The 22,499-nt window shown below is 40.5% G+C and overlaps 3 long non-coding RNA genes across 7 annotated transcripts; 1 reads left to right on the forward strand and 2 right to left on the reverse strand.

Annotated features, from left to right (window-relative positions):
• The first annotated feature begins 821 nt into the window (after positions 1–821).
• LOC311302145 lies at positions 822–5,041 on the forward strand. 5 transcript variants are annotated; one of them, XR_014629538.1, is made up of 5 exons: positions 822–2,226; positions 2,951–3,052; positions 3,775–3,897; positions 4,052–4,167; positions 4,637–5,041. It is a non-coding gene; the product is annotated as an uncharacterized lncRNA (long non-coding RNA). The 5 variants fall into 5 exon arrangements; XR_014629539.1 differs by having other exon boundaries at positions 4,055–4,167; XR_014629540.1 differs by having other exon boundaries at positions 4,052–4,151; positions 4,637–4,730.
• A 10,543-nt stretch (positions 5,042–15,584) lies between these two features.
• Positions 15,585–16,188, reverse strand: LOC311302148. The gene is made up of 2 exons (XR_014629545.1): positions 16,129–16,188; positions 15,585–16,007 (listed from the first exon to the last, which is right to left on the reverse strand). It is a non-coding gene; the product is annotated as an uncharacterized lncRNA (long non-coding RNA).
• A 177-nt stretch (positions 16,189–16,365) lies between these two features.
• On the reverse strand, positions 16,366–18,042 carry LOC311302146. The gene is made up of 3 exons (XR_014629543.1): positions 17,886–18,042; positions 17,055–17,156; positions 16,366–16,407 (listed from the first exon to the last, which is right to left on the reverse strand). It is a non-coding gene; the product is annotated as an uncharacterized lncRNA (long non-coding RNA).
• Between the last annotated feature and the right edge of the window lie 4,457 nt (positions 18,043–22,499).

Below are 22,499 nucleotides of genomic sequence, written 5' to 3' on the forward strand. Positions count from 1 at the left end.
GACCATAGACCAACCATTGTGTTTTTGTATCAATGAAATTGATCACATAATGCCATCCTGCATCTGAGGCTGTATCTCTGGTGAGACTGACACCAAACTTTGTGTGTAATTGTCACTTAACACCATCAATTTAATGCCAGATCAATTTGGTGTCAGCAACTCCTACTGGTCAAAAGTAAAAAGCAAATATGTCACATTACAAGTGATTTGTAATTATAAGCTTTCAACCATTATGTTATAAATCGTGTCCAGATGTCTTTACTCATTTGTGCGGTTGGTCGGATGCTCGCTGCCTTGATTTTTAACACTTTGTTCTGCCTCTGTGGTGCTTGGCCCCTTTGCAGCTACTGTATATGATGATGTAAACTTAACATTTGCACAATTGTTACTTTAAATAAAATATTTTATTCCATAAACATGTTTTGTGACAGTATATTGTGTGAACTTCATTGCATCAGATCAAGTGTAACCCTCATCCTTCGTGTTTTGTAACAAATCCTTACCTGTGGGTCAAAATGACCTGAAGCCCTAAAATTATACTTAATTTTCTTTGTCCAGAAAGCTTATTTTGACAAAAAAAAAAAAAAAAGCATAAAAAAACCCCATATATTTTATTTATCTTTTAAATAACTAGATTAAATCAATTTATAATAAATAAATCGTAATTTAGTTTAAGCACATTCCTCACATTCTTTCAACTTAAATTCAAAAATAACTCAGAATTTTATCCCTAAACCTTTTAAGTCAGCTCAAAATATCTTAAATTTGCGTGTCTTTGGCGACCTCTTGTGGAAATAAAATAATATAACATGAGATTCAACCTGGTCTCACAGGATTCCGTGAAATGTCCACGGGCCCTTAACTCAAAATCCGTGGAGCCATCACGGAATCGCCCCAAATTCCGTGATGCTGCCACGGATATTACTCCAATGCAAGTCAATGACACTGACCTTCCGTGGTCCACACACACGGATACCCGTTTCGATGACGGAGTACAGATCTCACTCAACGGACGTGCTTTCTCATTTGGAAACGCAACATTTGAAGTATTTGTTTATTTTCCAACATCAAATGCCATAATGACGTTAACCTGACTGTTATTGTAGCTATTGCAATGTCCTGTCATCATAAAATTTCGGTTTGTTTCAGTTAGCCTAATCAAAGTCCCGTGATGGCACCACGGACCTCAACAACCTGACCTCACTCATGGACGTTGTAATGTTGCTGGCTTGTTTAGGAATTTATAAGCTTTATGTCGACTGTGTTGCAATGGCATGTAATTAACTTGACATTTTGTCTCGTCCTGTCATCATAAAATCCAGTTTGATGGCGTTTTACACCTATTGCTCGTTTGGCTATAGTCAGAACTAAAATCTGTGATAGGAGCACGGAGTGAGTCTGTGGTGAGACCACAGATAACTCCAACGCGCAAGTCAATGACACTCATCTTCCGTGGTCCACACACGGATACCCGTTTCAATGACAGAGAAAAGATCTCACTCAACGGACGTGCTTTCTCATTTGGAAACACAACATTTTAAGTATTTATTTCTTTTCCAACACCAAATACCATAAAGACTTTAACCTCTCTGTTATTGTAGCTATTGCACTGTCCTGCCATCATAAAAATTCAGTCTGATTTTGTTAGCCTAACTGAAGTCCCGTGATGGCACCACGGACCTCAACAACCTGACCTCACTCACTGGATGTTGTAATGTTGCTCACTTGTTTAGACACTTGAAAGCTTTATGTCGACTGTGTTACAATTTTGTCTTGTCCTGTCATCATAAAATCCAGTTTGATGGCGTTTTACACCTATTGCTTGCTTGGCTATAGTCAGATCTAAAATCTGTGATAGGAGCACGGATTGAGTCTGTGGTGAGACCACGGATAACTCCAACGTTCGTGATATGGTCACGTAATTTTATCTATTGATTCGTGCCACGGACACGTTTATTTAGTTATTTTTCGTCTTTCGTGATCACAGCTCGATTATTTCTGCCTGTCGGCTGCAGCAGAGAAGCTGTTTAATATATTTTAGTTGTATTGAAGTTGTATTTTTTTTTTTATGTTATTATTTCTGTCTTATTGCCAGGGAAGCTGGATTGCTTTGCTGTTTATTGATATTTTTTAAAATAATATTTTATCAGTAGGAAATCGCGCTGAAGAAGTCTCGTTCCGAACACATCGCGATATTTGGCATCAGTTCACGTGTGTCAGCTGTTGGTAAGTAGTAAATAAATACCTAAATACGCTGTCCTAATAATGTGTGATATAATGTCTTTTCTGTTTGTCGATATTTATCTGCCATTTCCACGGAGACTTTGCGTTTCATTGCTTTCTAATTCAAAATAGGGTGATTAAACACTGCCTGTGACGTGCTATAGGCCTAGATATTCATATCAGATTAAAAATAGTACAATTAGTTCCAAAGTTGTATTTGTAGTAGAAGCACAGTAAAAACAACACTTACCATGCTTTTACCACAGTAACATTAGTTTTACTGTGATAAGTGTAGTAAAAAGACAGTAATCACAAAACTTACCATGCTTTTACCACACTATTGGTAGTTTTAATGTGATACTTATTGTAAATGCACAGTAACCACAACACTTACCATGCTTTTACCACAGTAACCCTAGTTTTACTGTGATAGGGTGTGGTAAAAGGACAGTAACCACAAAACTTACCATGCTTTAAACCTCAGTAACCTTAGTTTTACTGTGATTGGTGTAGTAAAGGACAGTAATCACAAAATTTACCATGCTTTTATCTCTGTATTGATAGTTTTAAAGTGATATTTGTTGTAAATGCATATTAACCACAACACTTGCCATGCTTTTAATGCTTTATAATGTAACATCCAATATTTGTAAGGTAAATCAGTACTTTTTCCTTTAAATAATCCTATATATTATACATAATGATATTTTCTTTTCTCTTTTTACAGCTGAAAAGACAAAAAGGGCCTTTCAGACTCAGTCGGCCCATTATTGTTTGAGGAGAAGTAAACGGAGGAGACGGAAAGCTGCAAAGGCAAATATTCACAATGGTATGTCTTGGTTTTAACCCTAAATCAAACATTTTATCAAGCATTTGTTGTTTCTTAAAACTTTTCTCACAAAACCCATAGCCCAATCAGTACAAACATAGTCTGAAAGTCTTAATAATTCACAAGATTTAACAAGTTGTCAAATTTGTATGATACTCGATTGTACGAGTATACAAATATGTATATTTGTACTCGTACAATCCTGCAGCTTTTACTCCTAGTGCTGTCATTGGCTACTGCCTCAATTCCTGTACATATTTATCGCGATATTTGTAAATCAGTTGCGCCACTTCTTGGAAAGTTGTCGGATGTCCCACACACTGTCAGAAAGTTTATATTAATTGCAAATTGGTCCCCATCTGTTTATGTTCCAGTGATACATGATGTCTCCCCACACCTCATAACCTACCTCTGTTTGCAAGAGTGCAAAAGCTTATTTGACTTGTCACATGACATCAGATACTCGATTATTTTGTCATAATCAGAACAGTTACACTGCTGATAACTGTCCCGTTTGCATGTAAATAATTTTCATATGATTATTGCTTGCTATTAAAGACATACTTTTATTCATAGAAATGCCCACATATCAGTGAACTTATAACATAAAAATGCTTTTAACATTTAATTATGCAACACTCTTTACAGAAAACATATCATACAGTTATAAACTGACTATTTGCAAGTAATGTATTAAAATTACCTTCCTTTCTGTTTTGCAGGATTACTTAGTCCTTTTTTTTTAAAGCTCTACCAATATCAAACTCAACAGCTCTTTAAGAGCCAACCATTACCAGAGCTACTAGTGACTCGCAGCGAATCTTGCCGTGATCAGCCCTTCCCAGGTGAAGTTTCTAGAATATTGCAATCAGTATTTACTCATCAAATGTTCTCTCCTGAATCATATGGTAAATTAACTTATTTAATACTGTCTTAATTTATGTTTCAGGAACAATAGTAATTGCACATAGAGTAAGTCGAGACTTTCTTGTTTTACAGCAGAGAAGGAATACCAGTCCTTATATCAACGCAAGCTAATCGAATAAGTCCTTTGTTTCGGGTGAGGAAGGAACATCTGGTGCCCAAAGAAGACAGAAAGGTGCGTGAGTCCATTGGTATGTCTTGAATTGAAACAATGCTGTAAAATGTAGTACATAATTTGATGTTGACAATTTTACATTGTACAGGTTTTCACTTGGTTTTTGACCAAGTGAAGCTCTTGAAACAAGTGACAGAAGAGTATGTTGTCTGGAAAGAAATCAAGCATCACTGGCAAAGGCTCAAAAGAGACAATGCCTTTCTTAAAAATCTCAACTCAGGCCCTTTGCATTCTACTTTTTGAGGTTAATTAAGAGTTAACCTCCAACCCTAATCGAGCACATCTGAAAATTGTAACCAAAGTCTTCAGGTTTATTTCTAGACAATAGGCAGGAGGGTTTGTGGTCGGAGCTAAATCTGCAGGACAGTGGACGCTGAGGGCCAGAGTAAACCATCACTGCTTTAAATCATGCAGAACATAAGCTGACCCGACTATCCATTAAACAACTTCATTTGAATGGTTTCTGTTTTCTGTTTTACTTTCAGACCAGGACTGGAGAACGCCTGACAATGGGATGTTGAGACTTCTTCCTCTGGTTGAGAAAAACTACACCACATCAGTGATCACATCTTCTGTTCTTCAACTGAACAAACTGTTTAGACAAAGAAGAAGAACATGAACACGATAGAGACATGTACAGGGAAGAACAAGAAACCAGTTTAGCTGTGATAATGAATCAATATTTTCCAACACAATATCAAATCTGTTTTCTGTAGGTGACTAAATATGATTCTCTGGCACTAATTTTATGGCTTCAGCAGCTGTGAATGGACTATTATGATGTTAATGTATTTTTGAAGACACATTTTTATTTATCTTGAATCTCATTTGTCTTTATGCTACTTTATTAACTTTATGCTTTGTTCTCTAATAAAGTGTTGTTTAATAAAGTATGGTGACTATTGTGTATTGAAAGTGGTGTTTGGTACAGTAAATAGACATTTTTATTTGAGAAATTTTAATTTCTTATTTCTTTAGTTTAATTAATTAAAAAATAACTAGGCCTACATATAATTAATAACTTATAAATTACTACATATAATTAATGACCATGATTCTTTTACTTGGGACATAAAAAAATGTAGATCTGGTTAATGATATCTGGGACAACAATGCAACAAAAGTTGCACATACTTGCATGTATGCCAGTTTGCAGTGAAATAAAAGGAAGCTATGTGAATAACAAGAGGCTGCAGTGGGCTATCTTGCTATAAATACTTAACGCTTAATTGAAGATGATCCATGTTGATCATTCTAGTACATCTACAACTGCTTTTCGAATGAAAGCATATATAAACTGATGTCAGGCATATAAGCAGCAATCAGGGGGTGAAAAGGAAATGTTGGCACTGTTTTTTTGTTGTTTTACTGAATGGTGCATTATCCTTGTGTAATAGTAATAGTGTGTGTAGATCTGTGTAGATTGTACGGCCCAGCAATGGCCCCCAGAAGAGCAAACAAATGCACATTTCAAATGGCTGTAACTCAAAGTCCAGTTAGTGTATCAAAGAGAAAATCAGCAGGACGACTGCTTATGCTATGTATAATAAATAATGTTGGCCACAGTTTTCAGATATATATGGAAAGCTGGCATAAAGGTTATTTTTAAAGTGCTCACAGTAAAATGTCAAATTTTAGCCTGTCCCTCATATATGTTGTTTTGGAAAATTCAGCGTTTCTTATTATCATTCGTTTCCAAACTGTTTAATCATATGTTTCTGTGAGGTTTTCTAGCAGCTGAGGAGGGACAGGGAAGCGAGAGGCAATTTAGGTCGTAGATGAAGGCCTTTGGGTGTCTCAGGGACAAAGAACAGTGTGACCTGCACCAGGGGGGTAGAAACCAGTCCGAACTAGCTGAAGATAGGGGGTATCTTTCTGGAAATTTACAAGAAACCTGGAAGGAGGAGTTCTTTTGCCGAGAAACTGTATAAGATCTGTATGTTTTATTATGTCTATTAGGTATTCTGTTTTCCAAACCGGGTAGCTGCGGTTTTTGTGAAAAGAATCCTCAAAGAATAAACTTTTCTCTTTATTACAGTTTTGCCTCTTGAATGTTTCTTGCACCTGTTGATGCTGTGTTTTTCATCGAGATTTCAAAATTGCCATTACAACTTGGTGTCAGACGTGGGGTCCTGTGCGGATCTTCTTCTCCTGGTCCTGAAGAACGGATTTGGACGGAACTGCAAACCCGGCGGCATTAGGCAGCCGTCTCATACCCCGACTGTTTGAGATAGTGACTCAACAGGTTAAGGGAGAGAGCCAATTCCGGCGTTCAGGACCAAGGGAGGAACTCCCACCAGGATCAGAAAGAATCCGCGGCAATTACAGAAAAGAGAAAGCATCTCTGGGTAAGAAACGGCAGAATTGTTTTATTGATGTTAAGTGTGATTTGATAATTGTGTGTGAACGTGAACCATGTTGGCTGAATTTGCTTTGGGTACGAGCGAGAGGTGATTCAGGGGAATCACAATTTTTTGGGGTAAGGGCTGAGGAATTCGGATCAGTTTCTACCTCACTTAGCTCGTTGGTGGACGGAAGGGCCACAGGTGATTCAGGGGAATCACAGATTCAGGGGAATCACAGGTGCTGGTTAATTAGTTTTGCTCGAAGTCTCTGTAACCCGAAGAAATCTTGCAAAGGTGGACGGAAGAGCCACGCCAGATTAATTAGGTGAATAGAAGATTTTGAGTAAAACATAATTACAAAAGCACAGCATATTTGCTGAAACCCGACCGGTTTTGGGTGGAATAAAATCGGGTCTGTTGAAGACGTTTGACAGATACTAAGACACGTGTCGAAAGAGTAAAATCCAGAAGGGAAATTCAGCCAGAATGGGGTCATCTAACAGTAAATTAGATCATTTTTATACACCAATTTTCTGTCAAATGAGAAATAATTATGGTGGTAAATGTATGGTTGACATACAGAAACTGATCAAATATCACGATTTCCCCGAGGCGGGAACCTTGAGTAAAATAAGACTAAATGTAGTAAAAGAGTCAGTAGAAAAGAACGAGGGAAAACAGAGTAGCTGCTGTGTGTGTGTTAAACATGTGTGTAAGAACTGTGAACCGACTATAATGTGTTGGGTAGAAGAGGCTGACAGGCGAGAACGAGAGCAAATACAAAAAGAATTGGCATGTAATGTTGAGAATGTTGTGTGCGTAAAAACAGTTCCACTGGAACAGAATGCTACTAATGAACCGAATGTATGTGCTTTTCCACATGTGACTGAGGTGGCAACGGCTCCGCCGCCTGCCTACAATACAGCTCACTACCCAGTAGCAGAGATACCGGCCCTCAGGCTCGATCTGGACCGCTTTCCACCAGCCCCGAGAACAGCCCAAGAAGCACGACTTGCAGAAGCACGAGCACAAATTGAACTGGCAGAGGCAGCCCAAAGAGCAGCGCAGGCAGAGGCAGATGCAAGAGCAGCGCGAGAGGGGGCAGAGGCCGCAGAGCGAGTGGCACACAGACTAACAGCGCAGTTTCATGCACAGTTACACGGGCGTTTGAGTGCAATGCTGTGGCACGCTACTCACGCTGAAGAGGACAGAAAGGAGAAGAAAAAACCCCTCACAATGGTGGTTATGCAACAACGACAACCTAAACAACCCAACAAACCTGCATCTTCCCGTTCAAACCCTGCTAACCGAAGAGGACAGAGAAGAGCTGCTGGAGGAAAATGGAGCTGTTATGTTTGTGCCACAAATGCCCACTCGCTCCGAGACTGTACAAAATATAGAGTGTGCAAGAAGACGGACACTGGAGCAGCGCGTGTCCCACCATGAAGTCGGATTGAACCGAGGGGGCTGGAGAGCGGTACGGAAAGAGTCCGGTTCTGGCCAATCTCTGGCTACAGCAAAGGGAAGTGAAAATATTTTTACTAACACACACACACACGACGCACACACAAACACATACACTGATCTTCTTTCTGCTACCTGCAATGAAAAAACTGCTTGCAAATCTTTTTGTGTGTCTGATGAAACCTTGAGCAAAGCTATGACTGATACTTTGAGCAGTGTTGTGAATGACGAATGTATGAGATTGTACAAAAGTACAGGGTTTCCTGAAATGCCAATTTACCCGTTATTAGTCAAAGGGGTAATTATTGAATTTTTTGTCGATTCTGGTATCAGTCTGTCCACGTTACGACCATGTGATTTACCATGTTTTCTACGGGAAAGTGTAAATTAAATTTGTCCCTCTGTGCTGATTCTTATGGAATTAGCATTGAGGAGGCACCACAAATTACTTGTTCTAAATTTGAGCCGAAGTGGGCTTGTGTCTGGCAGGTAACAGATATTGATTGGGCAGAAAAGATTTTGAAATTGGCAAAAGATCGTACAGACCCAGTCAATACAGAGTTTATGACAAATGACAAAATGCATTGTACATCACATGTCGTAACAGAGCGAGATTCAGATTTTGAAAAGATGTGGTTTAATTCTGTGAAGAATGAAAGTGTGAAATTTGACCAGATTTTCTGGACAGAAAGTGTGTGTGCGCATTGGCTGCAGTGTTGACAGAAAGTCAGAAAGCTTGTTATCTAAATGACAGAGAACACTGCCTGCCACTTATCTGTCTCCAAGGCCATAAGCCAGCAGTGGAGAGATGTGGGCCTTTTTGTGAGAGAGTGTGTATCGGCCACAGACTGGGTGAGAGTTGACACACACACAGCAGAGAGTCAGAGTATGGGGGCATTTAAATCAAAATGTGACTTTGAGGTTGGGGTTCAGAGAAATGTGACTGCTATTGGGAAAATGTGACAGGACAGGGAGAGGGGGATATTTCTGCCTCAGAAATTGATATTTCTTTGGCACAAATATCACCAAACTTGTGGGCAAAAAAAAAACAAATATGATGTGGGGCTGATAAAAGGATGTGAGCCAGTTGTAATCACACCAAAATCTGATTTCAGACCATGTAAGGCACAGTATTCCCTGAAACGTGAAGCAATAGAGGGCATAAAACCAGTGTTTGATGCTCTGTTGAAAGAGGGTGTAATTAGGCCTTGTGATGGTTCACAAGTTAGAACCGAAATTAACCGTACTCCTTTCTTATGTTGATGACCTTTTGATCTGTTCAGAAGGTGAGTCTATTTGCAGGGCTGACACTGTGACTCTCCTGAAGCATCTTGAAAGGGAGGGGCACCAGGTCAGCCTTTCAAAGCTGCAGTTTGTGAAACAGGAAGTGACATTCCTGGGGCATGTTATCAAACCAAACAGCAAAGCACTGTCACAGAAAAGGGTGCAGGGCATAAAAGAAGCCCCAAAGCCTGTAACAAAAAACAGTTGCTGTCATTTTTGGGGATGTGTGCTTACTGTCGTACATTCATTCCCAATTATGCCATTTTAGAACAGCCTTTACGAGCCCTGACAACAGGGAAAGGGTTGAAGTCATGTGACAGACTTGTTTGGACAAGTGAAGCTGAGACAGCATTTGATAACATGAAAGCACAATGAGATATCTCGATTGTTAGGCCTTCTGGTTGTAGACCATCCATTGTTTAGATGGTTGATGAAAAGCATGACCTTATGACTTCTGTTCTCCTGTAGACGCATGGTGACCGATGAGAAGGTAGCCTATTTTCAACAAAACTCGCCCCCGTGGCAGCGGGATTGCCACACTGTCTCCGGGCGGTGGTGGTAGCTGAACTGGCCCTCAATGGCCTCAAGAGAGTTTGTAGGCTATGCTGATCTGACTTTAGGGGTCTCACATTTGGTGTCTTTGATTTTGCAGGAGCAGAGAACGTCACATTTGTCTACAGCTCGATTGAGGTATCATAAAATTTTGTTTGACATGCCAAATATCACTGTTAAAAGGTGTGCACACCGCGTCCAGATTTGTTGGACGTTCCGCTTGATAATTGTGACAATGTCCTTTTTGTGGATGGATCTGCGTCGAAGAATCCACAAACAGGACAGAATAACGTAGGTTATGCGGTGACGACTGAATTTGAAACTGTAAGATCTGGCAAATTACCATGTCATTACTCTGCACAGGCAGCTGAACTAGTCGCTTTGACTGAAGCATGTAAACTGATGACTGACAAGTGTGTAACGATTTACACAGACTCGCGTTATGCTTTTGGGGTCACGCATGACTTTGGTGCTCTGTGGAAGCACAGAAAATTTTTAAGTCAGACGGACGACCAATACTGAACGCTACTGTAGCGATCTGTTAGTATCTGACCTTTTGGAGGCCATTATGCTGCCAGACAAGATTGCGATTTGTAAATGCGCAGCACATATTAATGATAAAAGTTTCGTATCAACAGGCAACGCCAGAGCTGGTATGGCTGCGAAGGCAGCGGCAACAAACCCAAACTGGAGCTGATAACATTGGCGCCACTTGCGTACAACTTGACAATAACCTTAACAATGACATTTCTCCTTGTTTACAGAGCATGCAGTCTTTTTCCACAGGAGCTGAGAAAAACAAATGGAAGGCTGCAGCCTTGTTCATGGTGTATGGAGATCTGTTGGTGGACAGCCATGTCTGCCCAGCCATTTTTTCTTACATTAGGCTAAATTAATGCATGGGTGGGACCATGCATTAAAAGAGGGGATGATTATGCAAATGAGAGAATTGTGGTTTACCAAAGGTTTCACAATATATGCTGAGAATTTTTGCAAAAGATTTGTGATTTGCACCGCATATAACATTGCACGGGGCATTAAAACACCACTGGCAAGTCAGCCAGCCCCAGAGGGGCCATTTGAATATTTAATGATTGATTTAATTGAACTAACCCCGTGCGGAAAACAGAAATATTGTTTGGTATATAGTCGTGGATATGTGGTCACGATGGAACACACTGTGCCTAACACGCTGCCAGCGGGGGCGCTGTTGAGCGTGAAAACCAGACGGTAAAGAACAAATTGGCAAAATGCTGTGAAGAAACAGGGCTCTCGTGGGTGAACGCACTCCCCACTGTGTTAATGTACATGAGAATGAAAAAGAGAGTCAAAACAAATTTGAGCCCATTTGAAATCCTCTTTGGTAGACCACCATTCATGGGTATAACGGGGGAAAGAAGGAGGCTTCCATCAACAGATGTGTGTGAGAATGAAATGTTGAATTACTGCAAAGAGATGTTGTGTTTGTGATCTAACAGTTCTGTGCAGGTGAAAGAAATACCAGGGGCAAAGTAGCAGAGACGTTCCTGCACAAAACCAGACCGGGTGATTACGTGGTGATCCGCGACCTCAGGAGGAAGAACTGGAGGGCGAAACGGTGGCTAGGACCATTCCTAGTCTTGCTGATCACGCATACGGCGGTGAAGTTCGGAGAACGAGCCACGTGCATGAATGCCAATCACTGCAGGAGAGTTCCACCCATATCAGGAGAGCAACAGGAGGTGGAACCCCGACGACAAACAACAACGGCGAAACCTCTCGTGCTGCCAGGGCCACCCGAGATCGAACGGGCCTCTGGAGAGGAGCTGGCCTGGATGAGAGACGAGGGGGCAAGCAAAGGTCAGACCGAGACAATTGAAAACTGGGTGGTCAGACTGCAGAATTAAAACCAACCACGAAGAAATCAACTTTAAGTGTCCATTCGATAAACCGTATCAAAGTTCACCGGCGGCAGTTTGGGTTTGTGGTAATATCATATCACCGTTTGCAAAAAGGACTGGTCAGGGTGCTGTTATCCAGCTTTAATGAATGTGGGAACTTCTGTGTATCCGCCAAACAAGGTGGTTGGAGTTAACAAAGAGAATGTTTAGTGAAAACCCCTTAGAATATGTTGAATGATTTTCTGTGCAGTTTATGAAAATGAATGTGCTGCCAATGATAATGATGAAGATTATGATTTGGCTATTGCAATTGAATCCGCCACTGGTGTAAAAGAATACAGAGAACTGCTTATCAGTGGCTCTGTTTACATTCCTGATCGGGACACACTGCTTCAAGGGTGTGCAGTAAGTTGGAGCTGTTTGAAAGCTCAATGATCAAACTATAGGCAAAGTGAGTGTTTTAATTGTGGTCAGCAGGGCCATTTAGTCCGTAATTGCAAGTAAATAAGGGAGAAAAGAAAGTTAAAGGAAAGTTGATAGATGGAAGTCGTAAGAAGATTGAAGGTTAAAAGAAGGTTGAAAGATTTAAGTCTTAAGGGAATCCTTTTGAAGGAAAGTGAATTGATGAATACAGGTTGATGTAAAATTACAGATGACTCCAACAAATGAGTTGCAAAATATTTTAAAAGTACCGGTAACTAGAAGGATGAAAATATGAGAATGAAACGCTTTGATAAGGTTTTAGATGATATAGAATGTATTAGAATGTATCACAAGCAGAGAGGGCAGCCTCAAAAGTTAGTGTGAATCCTAATTGGAGATTGATAAACTCCTAGAAAACAAAACATTGAAGTTATTGAGAACTTGACAACTAAAATTGAGATGAAATGTGATCAAATCAGTAGAAGCAGTATTACTGGATTAATAGTTGATAAATGTTTGTTAATGTTTTGAACGTGGAGGAATGGTTGACCATGAAAGAAATAGGAGCTGATGTTTTGCTTTCAAAAGATAAGCTTGTGATTGGCTGAAACAGTTTGCTTATCGGAATCTAGTGTGTGCTGTGGCTGAGACGTCCAGTGCGACAGAGACACGATCTGTAAATTTGTAATGTCTAAGTTCCCTGATGTGGGCAAAAGACAAATGTAAATTATGGTTGTTTAAAAAAAATAGATGTAAATTCTGGCAAAGATGCCTTACTGCTGGGCTAGAGTTAAAAGTTTAAGTGGTAGATAAAGTTTGATTTTAGAAGTTTATGAGAGTACAGTGTGCCAGTCCTAAATGCCTAAGAGTCTCTCTCATTCAATGTCAGCTAAAAGCTGTTAACTGAGCCTGTGCGATTTAGGGATTGAGAGATGAGTAATGTGATATTTTGTTTTTTGTGAAACAGCAGAGATAAGTGGGGCTGAGGAAATATTGATAACATTAAGTTGAATCTGCAGACTAACAACTTGATAGAGGAATACTGTTTCCAACCAGTGCTAATGAAATTGATGACATGTAGTACAAAATCTTATACTTTTGTGAAGAGTCCTGAAACAAACAGTGAAAAGAGGAGAGCAAACGCTGTAAGCAGCTGTGCTCTGAAGCCTTGACTTCAAAGAAATGTGGAGCTTGTAAAATGTTGGGGGTATCATGTTGTGTCAACATTCCTGATTATAGTGACAACATAACCAATATCATCGAGCACAAGGAAAGCGGTAAAAGAGCCGCCTCAAGCTACTGATAGTGAGTGGGTGGGGTGGCTGATGTCTGCATGGTCAGGGTGGTTTTATAGAATAATTCAAACTGTCTTGCCAATTGTGGGTATGGGATTACTGATTCTGTTTTGTTTCCCATGCATTATGAAGTGCCTTTCCAGCTTAGTGCAGAGATTGATCAGGGCAGGGACGGTTAGCACGTCAGTCCAAGCAGTGAAACTGACTCTGTACCCAATAACTGATGGAGAGCAATGTGATGATTATGACAGCGATGACGTGTATACAGACATGAGTTAAATGTGTTTTCTTTCTTTTTGTTGCCTTCCTGGGACCAGGAAAGGGATTTTCTAAACTTTGATTGTTTAGGTTTTGATGTCAATGATTGACTGTTCTATTCACTGTTTTTATTATTATTATTGTTTTCATTATTTTTATTTCTTTTTCCATTGTAAGAATGATGATATGTTCAGAAGGTTAAAAACAGCGGTCATCCGTGTTACGAGGTGACGTACAAGTGGAAGGGTTTGAGCTGAGGGATTTTTATGTATACTATTTCTTTGCATTTTTTTTTATGAATTGATATGTGTTTTCCATACTAATGTGATCTATACTATTTCTTGTTTATACTGGGGTGACGGAGGGTCCGATCTATAGTGTCGGGGATGCAATAACAGTGCTTATTCATCTAGCCCGGTTTCAGAATAAACCTTTACTTGCTTGCTATAACATGGGGGGCCTATCCCGACAAAAAACAGCCTAAGCTTTTTCATTCTAAATTTTAATGAAGGTTCAAGTAAAATGATCAGGTATATAAAAGTCAGACATGAAGAGTATAACTGTGATGTAAAGACTTGAATCAATTCTGTTCTTGAAATGTAATGATGTAATGATTTTGAGGAAATTAGAAGACAAGGGTAAATTTTCCTTTAATACGTTTATCAGAGAATGATAAAGAGGAGGAATTGTTTTGGAAAATTCAGCGTTTCTTATTATCATTCGTTTCCAAACTGTTTAATCATATGTTTCTGTGAGGTTTTCTAGCAGCTGAGGAGGGACAGGGAAGCGAGAGGCAATTTAGGTCGTAGATGAAGGCCTTTGGGTGTCTCAGGGACAAAGAACAGTGTGACCTGCACCAGGGGGGTAGAAACCAGTCCGAACTAGCTGAAGATAGGGGGTATCTTTCTGGAAATTTACAAGAAACCTGGAAGGAGGAGTTCTTTTGCCGAGAAACTGTATAAGATCTGTATGTTTTATTATGTCTATTAGGTATTCTGTTTTCCAAACCGGGTAGCTGCGGTTTTTGTGAAAAGAATCCTCAAAGAATAAACTTTTCTCTTTATTACAGTTTTGCCTCTTGAATGTTTCTTGCACCTGTTGATGCTGTGTTTTTCATCGAGATTTCAAAATTGCCATTACAATGTCATTAAGGTTTGCACAATGAAGATATCCAGTTGTCCATTAAATATATTATTTATTTAACATTTATTGTTTTATTACTAAACGTTTCACATTACCCACATATCTCTGTCATTCTATCAATGGAACAGGAAACACTGTCCTGTAGTTCATTGAAATGTGCAGACATGCTTAGGGTTAGGGTTAGGATCTCGGTAAAGGAGTAATTTCTCACATTATAGAGACACTTTATAGTTAGCTTAATGTATAACTAATGTAATAATAACACCAAACCATACTTTGTAACATGAAGCGCCAGTTTATATGGGTTAAACGATTGTCCAATCACAGCAAGTTCTGCGATAAAGTCTCAGCCAATAAAAACCCAGCTGAACAAATGCATCACACTTACATGCCCATTTATGGCAAATGATGACAGATCTCTTCTGGTTCTGGCTGCAGGGATAGATAAATATTTAATATTTAGGCTGTTAAACATGTATTATTCCTAATTAAATGATAAAGCTCATATTTAAAAACAAATTCTCCTTTGTGTGGTTACCATCCAAAAATGAGTTCACATGATCAATGACACAAATTTGCTAATTTGATTAGACTGATGCATAAAAACATTTGAAAGAGAAACTTTTTTCTAAGCAATGTCCTACAGCAGGGTAGTTTTGCAGTATTTTAATAAAAGATAATTGCATGTAGGCCTACTAAAGTGTTTCTAACATTTACAGTGTATGTATAGTCAAAGATATATCAATTATATTCAAATAAATGTAACAAAAGCACAATGAATGGACACAATTTTGAAAGCTTATTCCAATATTTAATGTCAAACTGTTTAAAGACAAATGTAGCGCCAAAACTACTGCACAACAGTATAAAAATCAGTTAATTAAAAATATCCAGATACAGGGGCAATCTATTATAGTGACACATACATTAACGTTAAAAAAAAATTGCTATGATGAAGTTATATATTTACAAACCAAAGGATGAGATTCAACTTTGTTATGTGAAAATACATTTGTTTCGTCGCTTTAAAGAACAAATAGGCAAAAACATAAGCGCAACATTTTACATTCTCAACTTTCATTCTATATCCTTGTGATTATTGGTCACTTTTATTGTAACTATGCAATGAATATGTCCTTTAGCAAAACACCTGATGAACACTGACACTTTTTTATAAAGGCATTAGGCAGAAATCAAGTACAGTTTATGAAGCTGAAAAGAGAAAACAAAATGCTTTAACAATATGGAAAAAGATAAATCACTATATTCAATATTGGTTCTGCATATATCAAAGAGATCCTGAGGAGGAGTGGGACTCCACATGAAGACTTACAGAAACTGTGACAGAGCAAAGGGTGCACCTCGCTGGACACATCCTACACATGCCCAAACACAGTGATGAAGTGGACACCACCAGGAGGATGCAGGAGACAGGGAAGACCAAGGAAGACACAGAGACAGATGTTTCATGAAGACCTGAAGAATGTCAGTGTCCCATGGGAAGATGTGGAGAACTTGGCCACGGATCGAATACGTTGGAGGACACAAACAATGTGCCCAGCACAGGACTTGATGACGTTGTGAGTTTATCCATAACCGTGGGATATGTTTTCTGTAAAGAGTGTTGCATAATTAAATGTTAAAAGCATTTTTATGTTATAAGTTCACTGATATGTGGGCATTTCTATGAATAAAAGTATGTCTTTAATAGCAAACAATATTATGAACATGATTTACATGCAAACGGGACAGTTATCAGCAGTGTAACTGTTCTGATTATGACAAAATAATCGAGTATCTGATGAAATGTGACAAGTCACATAAGCTTTTGCACTCTTGCAAACAGAGGTAGGTTATGAGGTGTGGAGAGACATCATGTATCACTGGAACATAAACAGACGGGGACCAATTTGCAATTAATATAAACTTTCTGACAGTGTGTGGGACATCCGACAACTTTCCAAGAAGTGGCGCAACTGATTTACAAATATCGCGATAAATATGTACAGGAATTGAGGCAGTAGCCAATGACAGCACTAGGAGTAAAAGCTGCAGGATTGTACGAGTATACAAATATACATATTTGTATACTCGTACAATCGAGTATCATACGAATTTGACAACTTGTTAAATCTCGTAAATTATTAAAACTTGCAGACTATGTTTGTACTGATTGGGCTATGGGTTTTGTGAGAGAAGTTTTAAGAAACAACAAATGCTTGATAAAATGTTTGATTTAGGGTTAAAACCAAGACATACCATTGTGAATATTTGCCTTTGCAGCTTTCCGTCTCTTCCGTTTACTTCTCCTCAAACAATAATGGGCCGACTGAGTCTGAAAGGCCCTTTTGGTCTTTTCAGCTGTAAAAAGAGAAAAGAAAATATCATTATGTATAATATATAGGATTATTTAAAGGAAAAAGTACTGATTTACCTTACAAATATTGGATGTTACATTATAAAGCATTAAAAGCATGGCAAGTGTTGTGGTTAATATGCATTTACAACAAATATCACTTTAAAACTATCAATACAGAGGTAAAAGCATGGTAAATTTTGGGATTACTGTCCTTTACTACACCAATCACAGTAAAACTAAGGTTACTGAGGTTTAAAGCATGGTAAGTTTTGTGGTTACTGTCCTTTTACCACACCCTATCACAGTAAAACTAGGGTTACTGTGGTAAAAGCATGGTAAGTGTTGTGGTTACTGTGCATTTACAATAAGTATCACATTAAAACTACCAATAGTGTGGTAAAAGCATGGTAAGTTTTGTGATTACTGTCTTTTTACTACACTTATCACAGCAAAACTAATGTTACTGTGGTAAAAGCATGGTAAGTGTTGTTTTTACTGTGCTTCTACTACAAATACAACTTTGGAACTAATTGTACTATTTTTAATCTGATATGAATATCTAGGCCTATAGCACGTCACGTGACAGGCAGTGTTTAATCACCCTATTTTGAATTAGAAAGCAATGAAACGCAAAGTCTCCGTGGAAATGGCAGATAAATATCGACAAACAGAAAAGACATTATATCACACATTATTAGGACAGCGTATTTAGGTATTTATTTACTACTTACCAACAGCTGACACACGTGAACTGATGCCAAATATCGCGATGTGTTCGGAACGAGACTTCTTCAGCGCGATTTCCTACTGATAAAATATCATTTAAAAAAATATCAATAAACAGCAAAGCAATCCAGCTTCCCTGGCAATAAGACAGAAATAATAACATAAAAACAGCTTCTCTGCTGCAGCCGACAGGCAGAAAAAAACGAGCTGTGATCACGAAAGACGAAAAATAACGAAATAAACGTGTCCGTGGCACGAATCAATAGATTAAATTACGTGACCATATCACGAACGTTGGAGTTATCCGTGGTCTCACCACAGACTCAATCTGTGCTCCTATCACAGATTTTAGATCTGACTATAGCCAAGCAAGCAATAGGTGTAAAACGCCATCAAACTGGATTTTATGATGACAGGACAAGACAAAATTGCAACACAGTCGACATAAAGCTTTCAAGTGTCTAAACAAGTGAGCAACATTACAACATCCAGTGAGTGAGGTCAGGTTGTTGAGGTCCGTGGTGCCATCACGGGACTTCAGTTAGGCTAACAAAATCAGACTGAATTTTTATGATGGCAGGACAGTGCAATAGCTACAATAACAGAGAGGTTAAAGTCTTTATGGTATTTGGTGTTGGAAAAGAAATAAATACTTAAAATGTTGTGTTTCCAAATGAGAAAGCACGTCCGTTGAGTGAGATCTTTTCTCTGTCATTGAAACGGGTATCCGTGTGTGGACCACGGAAGATGAGTGTCATTATTGACTTGCGCGTTGGAGTTATCCGTGGTCTCACCGCAGACTCAATCCGTGCTCCTATCACAGATTTTAGTTCTGACTATAGCCAAGCGAGCAATGGGTGTAAAACGCCATCAAACTGGATTTTATGATGACAGGACGAGACAAAATGAGATCTGTACTCCGTCATTGAAACGGGTATCCGTGTGTGGACCACGGAAGGTCAGTGTCATTGACTTGCATTGGAGTAATATCCGTGGCAGCATCACGGAATTTGGGGCGATTCCGTGATGGCTCCACGGATTTTGAGTTAAGGGCCCGTGGACATTTCACGGAATCCTGTGAGACCAGGTTGCACATTTGCTTCAACCGTTTCAGTTTCACAAAGCCTCGATCTGACTATCACTAGCTACTTAAAAGCAGTGGATGTTTAAAAATTATACCAAATATGTACATTTTTATTTCATTAATTTACTTTCACACTAGATTGTCTCTTGTGGATGTATTGCAAGATGTATTTTACTGCTCTACAAATGACATTTATTCAGAGACACACAGCTAGAAGAAAACACATTTCACTATTAACATGACCAAAAGCATGCAAAGTAGAAAATTATACATCATTGTGAGGGTAAAACATGTTTTCCGTTCTCATACTATACCATTTCTCCCCCTCCCTGCTTCTTATATATGAAGACATCCCTGCCTGGTGATCCTTAAACATTCTTTGCCTGCTAGATCATGATATTCTTTATACTAATGTATCCTTGGTGATGATTATATATACCCTATCTGAACAATAAACCTTCTTCTAAAGAAGCTTGAACAAGAAACACTGTCTTCTGTGTGTTTCTTCCCGCACTTGCTTTCCTGATTGAAGGGGCTGAGAAGATTTAGGGCGCTGAGAAATAACCTCACAATCATCAAGAGCAGTTCATTTCTGTGGTTCACAGCAGATTACATTCAAATCAACCAGCTTTAACATGAACTGAACCCCAGCCTACGTTTTCAAGTGGACTTGAAGTGAGCACTGGGTTTGGAAGAATGCATTCACACCAAATAAACCGAAACAGACTGGCTTCTGCTCCAAATAGTCAGGTCCGAATCTTCAAGATTGTGTAACCCTGTAGGCATTTTTGAGGAAAAGTTGTTATACCACATTTTTAGAAAGTTCAATGTCTCCTGAATAAGGATCCACCGTATAACATTGAAATAAGGGTCCCATTTTCTTGTAATTGTTATTGAAACAATAGGTGCATTATTCACAGCCGAAACACTACAGGTGGATAGGGTAAAAATTTTAAGTTATAGATATCACCATAAAACCTTTCCAGTTTTTCACTTACATAGAGACAAACATTTTTTGTATTACAAGTTTTCTGAAATGTCATGTTTACATATGCAAATGAGGCATACCAGTATATATAATTCGAGGGGCAGGCATACCAGTACGCGGTTCTCCCTTTCGGGCTAGCCCTGTCTCCTCGCGTCTTCACGAAGGTTGTCGAGGCAGCCCTTGTTCCTCTCGACGACTGGCTGATCCTAGCTCACTCTCGAGACAAGGTTTGCGAACACAGGGACCTAGTGCTCCGGCACCTAGCTTGTCTGGGCCTTCGGGTCAACTGGGAGAAGAGCAAACTCTGCTCCGTGCAGAGGATCTCTTTTCTCGGTATGGAAATCGACTCGGTCGCCATGTGCGCGCAGCTTACGAGCGAGCGCGCGCAGTCACTGCTAACTTGCCTTCGTCAGTTCGAGGGCAAGAGTGCGGTTCCACTGAAACAATTTCAGAGGCTCCTGGGGCATATGGCATCCGCAGCCGCAGTAACGTCGCTCGGTTTGCTTCATATGAGACCGCTTCGCAATCAAGTCCCGAGGTGGGCATGGCAACACGGCACGCTCCGAGTCCCAGTGACTTCGACCTGCCGTCAGACCTTCACCCCGTGGACGAACCTCAGTTTTCTATGGGCTGGAGTGCCCATAGAACGAGTTTCCTGGCATGTTGTTATATCAACAGATGCCTCCACAATGGGCTGGGGTGCCATGTGCAATGGACATGCTGCCGTGGGCTCCTGGACAAGACCCCAGCGCCTTTGGCATGTCAATTGCCTCGAGTTGCAGGCTGTACGTCTCGCCCTGCACCGCTTCTGTGCGTTGCTCAGGGGTCAGCACGTATTAGTCCGATCAGACAATACCACCACAGTAGCGTACATCAACCGACAAGGTGGTCTGTGCTCCCGTCGTATGTCGCAACTCGCCTCGCCCATCAGGGAGGACGAGGAGCAGGTAATTTTGGTTGCCCCGTATTGGCACAACCGCACCTGGTTCCAAGAACTAGTACTCCTCGCGACAGCACCTCCCTGGCCAATTCCTCTGAGAAAGAACCTGCTTTCTCAGGGACGGGGCACCCTATGGCACCCTCGTCCCGATCTTTGAAATCTCCATGTGTGGTTCCTGGACGGGACGAGGCAGGTTTGAGTACCCTACCACCAGCGGTGGTGGCTACCATCACTTCCGCTAGAGCATCGTCCACGAGACATGCCTATGCGTTGAAGTGGAACCTCTTCGTCAACTGGTGTTCTTCTAAACTTCAAGAACCCACGAAAGGCCCGATCAGTGTCGTGCTTTCCTTCCTGCAAGAAGGGTTGGAGCGAAGGCTGTCTCCCTCCACCCTGAAAGTGTATGGTGCCGCCATTGCCACACATCATGATGCAGTTGATGGTAAGTCCCTTGGAAAGCACGACCTGATCATCAGTTTCCTGAGAGGAGCGAGGAGACTGAATCCTCCTCGCCCTCCTCTCGTTCCCTCTTGGGACCTCTCAGTGGTTTTAACTGCTCTGCAGAGTGCTCCCTTTGAGCCTCTGCAATCAGTGGACCTTAAGTTCCTGTCAATGAAGACAGTGCTCCTGGTTGCATTGGCCTCCATCAAGAGGGTAGGGGACCTGCAGGCATTTTCGGTTGACGAAGCGTGCCTGGAATTTGGACCGGCTAACTCTTACGTGATCCTGAGACCCCGGCCTGGATATGTGCCCAAGGTTCCCACCACACCCTTTCGAGACCAGGTGGTGAACCTGCAAGCGCTGCCCTCGGAGGAGGCAGACCCAGCCTTGGCACTGCTCTGTCCAGTACGCACCCTCCATGCTTACGTAGACAGAACGCAGTGTTTCAGGACTTCAGACCAGCTCTTTGTCTGTCATGGTGGGAAGCTGAAGGGAAAGGCTCTCTCCAAGCAAAGGTTGTCTCACTGGATAGTGGACGCCATTGCTTTGGCTTACCAGCAGCAAGGTCGACCATGCCCCCTTGGTGTGACGGCCCACTCCACCCGGAGTGTGGCATCCTCTTGGGCTCTAGCGCATGGCACCTCGCTAACAGACATTTGTAGAGCTGCAGGCTGGGCGACACCTAACACGGCCTCTGGGCGACCCCCACGTGTGTAGTCCACTATAAGCCTCTCTGAGCATGTGTCTTTCCTTCGGCAAGCCACCTTGCCACCCCTGGGTTTGAAATATTCCACCTGCGGCTGGACACCCCAGTGATTCTCAATATGCAGCCCCCTGGGGTCATGTGTATTCCAAGTTCCCCCCTTCGGGCTGGGCATAATTGCATATTTCCATTGATATATGCTTCCCAGTGTACCATGGTACCTTGGCATAATTCCAGCAGCCATTAAAAACTGTCCCTTTCATGTTAATGTTGTTTTTTCATTGTTTACATGTTTAAATATTCTGAGAATGCATACTTTAGTTATAATGTTTAATGTTTAAACTGCAATAAATGCATTAAAATTAATTAATTAAAAAAAAAATTTTTGGCAGCCATTTTGTTTTTATTGTTTATGCCAAAACAGTGATGTTTACAACTTGTTATACGGCAGAAATGGATTCAG

The sequence above is a fragment of the Rutilus rutilus genome (genome assembly GCF_951802725.1).
Source record: "Rutilus rutilus genome assembly, chromosome: 13".
Classification (NCBI taxonomy): Eukaryota; Metazoa; Chordata; class Actinopteri; order Cypriniformes; family Leuciscidae; genus Rutilus; species Rutilus rutilus.